This window comes from Grammomys surdaster, unplaced genomic scaffold, assembly GCF_004785775.1.
Source record: "Grammomys surdaster isolate TR1022 unplaced genomic scaffold, NIH_TR_1.0 318621, whole genome shotgun sequence".
In the NCBI taxonomy this organism is placed as follows: domain Eukaryota; kingdom Metazoa; phylum Chordata; class Mammalia; order Rodentia; family Muridae; genus Grammomys; species Grammomys surdaster.
In genome coordinates, this window is record NW_021626911.1 from 511 (window position 1) to 8138 (window position 7628).

Consider the following 7628-nt stretch of genomic DNA (forward strand, 5'->3'; position numbering starts at 1 on the left):
TCCTGACCTGTCCATCCTTCGCCTTTCGCCTTTCCTGTGCTAGAATTGCAGGTGTCTGCGTCGTCTTCTGGTGTCTCTTTTATTGGAGCACTAATCCCATTCTCGAGTGCTTTATCTTCAAGATCTAATCGTTCCAGAGAGTCCCACCTCCCAATACTCATCACCTTGAAAGCTAGTGTTTCAACACATGAACTGAGTGTGGAAAAGCCTCAGCAATTTGGGACAAAAACACAGATTTGATCTCAAGGAGTTTGATGAGGTGGGATGAGCGCTGTTAAAAAAAAAAAAAACCAATATGAAAAAGAGAAGAGCTAGAATACCGCAGGATAGAATAGAAAACAGCAGTGGGAAAATTGGTTTGGGATGTCTATTTTATATCTATACTGCGGATAGATACTGAATTCCATATTAAATGTACTTGTGTGTGTGTGTGTGTGTGTGTGTGTGTGTGTGTGTGTGTGTGTGAAAGTGAGGTCTGAACCTCTAAGGTTAGATTTTGTGGCATGAACTTCCCTGACCCTTGGAGTCCTTGGTTTTTAAATTATTGAGAACCTATTTTTATTTATTTTTATTTTTTTTAAAAAACAAAGATATCTCAAATATCTGCTTAAAGAAAATCCCAGCTTACAAGATAAAGGCAAGGGCAGGTTTCGTTTTTCCTATATGTGTGAAAATATTTGTACACACACATATGCACATATACCCTTGTGTGCTGGCACGCGCACACACACACACACACACACACACACAGACACACACACACACACAGAGAGAGAGAGACAGAGACAGAGACAAAGAGAGAGTAATTTATATTCCAATATATTTTCCTCATGTCCAAACTACCAATTAAGGGCCTTGCTTAACTGAGATATCCATTCCAGATAATTACAGCCTTTTACTCTCATTTCAACAGAACAATTCAAACCCAACCCCAGGAAACAACTGAGAATTTACATGCACACCACATCCAATTTCTGAAGAATGTTGGCACTTTGGAAATGTTGCTACTTACGTACATTACCTCGGTATAGGCTTCTTAAGAGTAAATGCCCTAGAAATAAATTGTACATTTTAAAGGATATCCACTTGCTTCATTCACACTTGTATTTTTCAACCTAATTGTTGGTTTACAAGTGACAGACGATGTCTGTGGAAGGAAGAAATAATGTAAAGACATTTTTGCAGGGCAGGACGGATACTTACTCAGCTCCATGAATAACTATGTGGCTTAAGCTTCCCTTTGATCTGTTGAAAATGGGCTTAAAAAGAAAAGCTGTGTAATTTAAACAACAGTAATAGGTTCTCCACTTAGGCCTAGCATCTCCCCAGGCCAGGGTGATTGGCACGTTCAATCAGAGGGCAGTTGCTTATGCCTATGATAGTCAAGCAGTATTGTAACAGGAGAGCACATCTTGCATGGAAGGCTGACCTTCTGATTCAGATGGTTTTCAACGGAAGGCTAATGATGCCTTTTCTCCCCCAGCAAGCTCCAATAGTACCCTCTGGAGCTTTGAATACTAGCTAGTGTGGAGGATCTGGAGCTGTGAATGCTAGCCATTACAGAAGATGCTTCCAGTTTGCTTCCAGCTTGCTTTTTCTCTACTTTGCATCCAAGGTGTAGAGTTTCTTCTGAAAATATGGTCTTACTCTCTAGTTCAGGTGGGGAATCAAGGAGAGTCACAGAAGCTTGTGTAATTTGTGGGACCTCTGAGACCTCCTGACCATCTCTTGTTAAAGTGTCTCATATTGGCAACTGTGTAGTCTATGTTCAATAACTTGGTGCTTCTAAAAGCAGTACCATCCAGCCATTCAGGGCAATGCCCTTCAATCCTTCTTCTGTATATTTTATTTGGGTTACAGGTTAGCAGACCTCCATATGCCTTCTTTTTTAACAGCTGATATAATTTTATTCAGTACTAAAAATTACAGATTTTTGTGACAACATATAAATAAATTTCTATTACAATACATTGATACTCTGAATTAAGAGAATATAACAAAATATTTATTCACAAGCTGAAAGGCATGTGCTTTGTTTAGGGGTCAATTTTGATTCTTAATTTACATTTATAGCAATGACCGATACAATCAGGTACAGACGCCCTTAGATATTTCCAAGTTCCATCTGTAAAAATATGCTCTTAGGCACATTGCCCGTAATCTCAGTACTCTGGACGCTGAAGCAGGGTAATTAATCTGAAACCAACCTGGGCTACATAGAATCTGTTTCAAATACAGACAGACACACAGGCACAGAGAGAGAGGCAGACAGACAACATACACAGACACAGACACAGACACAGACACACAGACACACACACACACACACACACACACACAGACACACACGTGTAGAGAGTATAATTAACCACCCTGTACTTGATAGATAGTAGACAACCTGCCCCCATCAACGTTAGAGTGGTGTCTATAATACAGGTTTGTCTCCACAGGTGCCCAGCTTTAATCTTTACGTTGGAAAGTAACCTTGAGGTGGTAATTAACACCTGTACCAATTCTTATAAAAAATGAACAACTTCGGGTTTTTAGGGGTTTAGGGGTTTAGGTTTCTGCGGTTTGGGCACATCCAGATGTCTTCATAGTCTGCACTCATTCCCTTTGCCCAGCGACCGACTGTGATGATTTGATCTGAGTTCTGATTTTCAGGGCAATCTTTCTTACAATGTTCCTCGGAGCCACAGAGTTTACAGCTGCCACCATCAGCGTAGATCCCTTTGGTATTGTTGGGCAGGATCTGGACAGGTGTCCCATTTCTCCACAGGAAAAAAAAAAAACAGTTTGCAAAAGGAAATTCACCAAGCGCAGTGTCTACACGAGCTCTGTACTTCCTCATCTCGTGCTCCATGGACCCACAGCGGTAAAGAATGTGAGTGTCCATGTCCTGACTCTCTGGTCCAGCTGGGCGTTAGCAACTCCACGGCCAGGTTGTCGACAACGGAAACATACCATTGCACTCTTCTTTGCTGCCGTCTGTTTAGCCGCCTTCCTTTCCCGTCGACTGTCCTTCTTTAAGGCCACTGCAATTTTTTCCTTATTTCCCGGCTGTCGGCTGCCATCAGCTCTCCATCGTGAGCTCTGTTTCAGGTACTCCATGAATCCACTCACATGTCCATTCAAGTGCTGTTTTCTTTTTGTTCTTTTTGCGTTTTGCTTGAGGGGCATCGTTTCTAAGGGACAGCCCACTGCTTTGACGTTTGCTTATGATTTGGAAGGTTTTGGTTTGTTCTATCCAAGACCCCTTCTTCATGTCCTCCCAGGATGTCGCTGACAAGGGTCTCTTACTATTTGAAGTAGTAAGTGTAGCTCACCTAGTCATGGTTGGAGCAGAAGTACTTTACTAATTCTGTCTGAATCCTCCAGAGCAGCTGAGTTCATATGGCTTCTGGGTGCTCTGGTTAATCCTCTCCATCTCTGGTCCCCAGCTCTTCCATTCCTGCATCTTCTGCTTCCCTCTGTACTTAAACGGTTCCATGCCCAGCAGTTCTGGTTACTTTCCTTTTTATATGTTTCACTATTTCTCTCCTTTAAAGCGACCCACTTCCATGTCCTCTTCCTAGTTTTCTGGGTTCCACAGGTACTTCACCATGTTAAAAAGAAGCAGAGCATAAAAGTTATGATCTGCATATGAGAGAGAATATGTGGTGTTTGTCCTTCTAAGCCTGGGTTACTTCTTTTAGTATAATTTTCTCTCATTTCTCTGCACGTTTCAGTTTCTTTTATAGCAGAGTAAAATTCCATTGTGTAAATGAACCACATTATTTTCATTATTCATTCAGCAGCTGATAGACATCTAGATTGCTTTCCTTTTCCTCGCTTCATTGTGAATAGAATGAACTTGAACGTGTGGGTGTTTCTGTAATATCATATTGTCCTTTGAGACTATGCCCCGATGAAAGGATAAGGGAATGGAATGCTGGTTCTGTGCCCTTGCCCAGGGCCAGATTTGGCAAGGTCTAGTCTGGGTCTGGGGCTAAGGCCTTGAACAAGTTAAGATTTCCTTTCCTGGGAATCTGACTTTTCCTCTCTGAAAAGACTGCTGTTACCAGTCTTTCTTTCTTCATTCATTTATTCACTTTACATTCAGATCAAAGCCCAGTCTCTCCTCTTCTCCCAGTCCCTACCTTACAAATCCCTCTTCCTATTACCCTCTCCCCTTCCCACCTCCTCACTGGTACCACCCACCCTAGGACATCCAACTTCAGTAGGACTAAGTGCATACTCTCCCATTGAGGCCCAACCAGGCAGTCCAGGTAGGGGAAGAGGATCAGTCTGAAGGATGCTATGTGCTCCTCTGTGAAGCACTTTGTTGTTTTTTTTGTGTGTGTGCAACATTGCTTCATAGCTTTGTACCATCTTCCTTCCATTGTGTGACAGCTTTCTGCTGACTCTGTCCCATTTTACATCCACAAACTGGATACAAGATGCTGTACTTAATAAACCCACTTGGCATAAGTCATCCAGTTATCTAAGACCTGGTCCCAGCTTGCTTTCTAGCGTCATTATTATTCCCAGTCTTCCCCCTTGACACCTGATTGCTGTTTGCAAACCTTACTCCTTCTGATTCGAACCAATTTGATAGTCTTTTGAGTATTTCCGAGAAACGTCCAGACTGATTTCCAAACTGATTGCACTAGTTCCCACCAACAATACATAGAGGTTCTGATTTACATCACATCTATGACAGCATTGGTTGTTTTTGGCGTTCTTAGTGATGGTCCCTCTGACTGGGGCCAGATGGAATCTTAAAGTCGTTTTAATTTACATTTTTCTAATGGTCAATGAAACACTTCAAACACTAATAAACATTTCAAAGCATTTACTAGCCATTTGTCTGTCTTTCTTTCTTCCTTCCTTCCTTCCTTCCTTCCTTCCTTCCTTCCTTTCTTTCTTTCTTTTCTTTTTTCTGTTTTCTTTTTTCTTTTTGCAAAATCTTTATTTACTGCTCTAAAAAACAGGAGTCTATTTTTAAAACTTGGGTTGTTTGTTTTGTCAGTCTATTAACTAGTTTTTGATGATTTTTGTTTTTGTTTTGTCAAGTGGACACAAACTAGGTTCATCTGGGAAAAGGGACCCTCAGTTGAGAAAAATGCGCCCATTAGATTAGCCTTTAGGCAAATCTTTGGAGACCCTTCCAGGATTAAATATTGATAATGGAGGGAGGTGGGGAAAGCCAGGCGTGTAGTCCTGAGCTGTGTTACAAAGCAGGCTGATCAAACTATGGAGAGCAAGCCAGTAAGCAGCAGCCCTCCAAGGCATCTATTTTGGCTCCTGTATCTAGGCTTGGCTTCCTGACCCGACTTCTCTTCATTATTATGTAAGAGAAAATAAACCCTTCCTTCCTCAACTTCCTTTTAGTGATGGTGTTTTATCACAGCAATAGAGAGATAAGACAACTGATGTTTAATTGTGTGTGTGTGTGTGTGTGTGTGTGTGGTGTATTCTGACCACTAATCCTCTGTCAGATGTATAGCCAGCAAAGATTTTGTGTTGCTGTATAATTTGAAACCAGATATGGTGATGCATCTTAAATAATTCTTTCTATTGAGGATTGCTTGGGCTAGCTTTGGTCTTCTTTGCTTCTTATATAAACTTTAATATAGTTTTTCTATGTCTTTGAAGAATGGACCTGGAATTTTTATTGGGATTGTATTGAATTTGTATATTGCTCTTAGTAGGATGGAGATCTTTATGATATTAATTTTTTTCAGTTCCTGCGTGTGGAAGATGTTAGAACAAATGTAATTTATTTAAAAACGAGAAACTTCCAAAGAATCAAGACAGAAAGAACACATTATAAACAGAACCTTCTTGCCTTCATAAATTTTGTTATGATGTTCAATAAACAGATCTTCAATATTTACCACACTGTGATTTCAACAAAAACATTTCCTAACCAAGCTTACAAAACTGAAAATATGGGAGGCAGAGCTGATCATAATATATTCTCTGTGTGTATGAAGTTCACAAAAAATAATAACTAAAAATCTGTTACCAATCACCAAGCTACAGGCCTGAGAATCCAAGGGTCCAAATATACACACATACTAGCTCATCAGTTATGAAGCAGGGCAGGATAATGATCTCATAACAAAGAAACAGGGCTCATAACTGGAAAGTTCTCAACTAGGGTGTCATTGCAAGAAAGGCCTTAGCTTGGATTCTAATTGGTTTGTTGGACTCACACTCCTAGAACGTATTATTTTGAAAGATTACGTAGTTCTTTTGTGTGATGATACTGGGGGTGGAGCAGTCTTGTGCATTCTGTGTTGGGTTATGCTATGTCCACAGCCTTCATTTTAATTTTTTATTTTCAAACAGTATCTTATTAGCTTAGCCAGGATGGTCTTGAACTTTATTCAGACAGACCTTAATTTTTGATCTTCTTGCTTCAGTCTTCTGAGTAGCCAAGATTACAGGCCTGTACCATCAGGGCTGGCCAGTTTGGCCATTTTTTTTTTTTTTTGGTTCAAGTCCCCATGTATACTTATAGTGATGTAAAACATTATTCTAACTTATATATACTATACTTTATTGTCATGATCTCCAGGTAAAGGAACTTATCATATAATACATGTCAATATGTGACATAGCAAAACTGTGTCAATACCATGTGACAGTTGTGTGTGCTTTCTTTCCATTTTCTTTGTGTGTGTGTGTGTGTGTGCGTGTATGCATGCATGCATGCAGGGTTTGTAGAAGAGGGGAGTCTGCTCAAGTGTTTGGCTATGTATGTGTGTGTGCATGCATGTGGAAGCCAGAGGACAACTTCAGGTATCATTTCTTAGAAATCATCTATTTCTTGTTCTTTTTAAATATATTTTAAATTGTATGCATGTGTTTCTATGTGGGTTTTTGTACCTGAATACAGGACCCCCAGAGGCTAGAAGCGAACATCAGATTCCCTGGAGATAGAGTATTAGGAAGTTGTGAGATAACTCAAGTCTGTACTGGGAAAGGAACTCCAAACCTCTGCAGGAGCAGTAGGTGATGTTAACTGCTGAGCCATTTTCCAGCCCTTCTTGTTATTTTTAAAAAATTATTTCTAAATGAGAAACTATACAAATTGATGGTGCTGTAATGTGATGTTTTGATATATAGGTATATTATACAATGAGGATAATCTACGTATTATCTCAAAAAGGTGATTTCTTTGTGATGAAACATTTAAAACTTTCTAGAAATTTTGAAATGTGCACTCCATCATTGAGAATTAGACATCCTAGCATGCAGTAGGAACGTATTTGCCTTTTCTAGTTGCAAGTGTGTTGGCTGGCCTCTCTCCCCCCTCCTTAAGCCTCTTCTCAGCTTCTGGTAAGCATTATTTTATTTTCTGCTTTTAGTTCTAATTTTTTTAAAGATTTTATTATGACTAAAATCATGCAATATTTGTCTTTTTGTCTGGATTATTTTTAATGATCATAATCTGCACCAAGTTTGTATATGTTGTCCCAAATAACAGGGCTACATCCTTTTATTGTTGCATTGTGCATGTGAACAACCTTTGCTTGATCCACACATCAGTTTACGGTCACTTGATTCTTCTTAGACTTGACTCTTTAAAGTTGAATCTATTGGATAACCTTTGATTTTCCTGTACCTGGATATTAGTG

General features: G+C 39.8%; 1 pseudogene; it reads right to left on the minus strand.

Annotated features, from left to right (window-relative positions):
- Positions 1-2543: 2543 nt before the first annotated feature.
- On the minus strand, positions 2544-3334 carry LOC114616372 (annotated as a pseudogene).
- Positions 3335-7628: the final 4294 nt, after the last annotated feature.